The sequence below is a fragment of the Rhinopithecus bieti genome, unplaced genomic scaffold (assembly GCF_001698545.2).
Source record: "Rhinopithecus bieti isolate Rb0 unplaced genomic scaffold, ASM169854v2 repeat_22154, whole genome shotgun sequence".
In the NCBI taxonomy this organism is placed as follows: Eukaryota; Metazoa; Chordata; class Mammalia; order Primates; family Cercopithecidae; genus Rhinopithecus; species Rhinopithecus bieti.
In genome coordinates, this window is record NW_016879261.1 from 1 (window position 1) to 582 (window position 582).

General features: G+C 57.2%; 1 pseudogene; it reads right to left on the bottom strand.

The window, feature by feature from the left end:
* Positions 1-4: 4 nt before the first annotated feature.
* Positions 5-577, bottom strand: LOC108525741 (zinc finger protein 592 pseudogene; annotated as a pseudogene).
* Between the last annotated feature and the right edge of the window lie 5 nt (positions 578-582).

Below are 582 nucleotides of genomic sequence, written 5' to 3' on the forward strand. Positions count from 1 at the left end.
GAAACTCGAGCCCCGAGTCTGTGGCAAAACTATATTTCGCGCACTGAAAAAGGGACTTGTGCCTTTTGGTGGAAGAGACGGTTGTGCCATTGCTGGTGCCTGGAGCGTCCCCTACTCCACTGACTGGTCTTTTCAGATGGTTCACCTGAGGGGAATGTCCACCTGGAGGTTTGACTTTGGACGTTTGGCTCAAATCAGGGTTTCTGATGCCATGCATAAGGCTGATGTGGCTCTCCAGGAGGGAGGGCCGAGGAAAGCTGGGGCTGTCCTCTGTGCAGTACCCGCAGGTGTAGACCTTCTTTACTGTGTCATGGTTGTTGCGGATGTGTTTGCGCAGGCTGTTGGGGGTGTGGAAGGATAGTTCACACTGCCGGCACGGGTACCACTTCAATGTCCGACCGTGGCTCTTTTTCATGTGGGACACATAGCTCTCCCGATCTGGAACCCACTCCTGGCACTCCTGGCAGGTCCAGCCAGTGTTCCTCAGCCGAGGCCTGGCTTCCACCCTGCGGTGGGCTTCAAACCTACCCCAGCGGCCAGAAGACAGGGAGCTGCTCCGAGCAGCCACACTAGCGGCTGGGG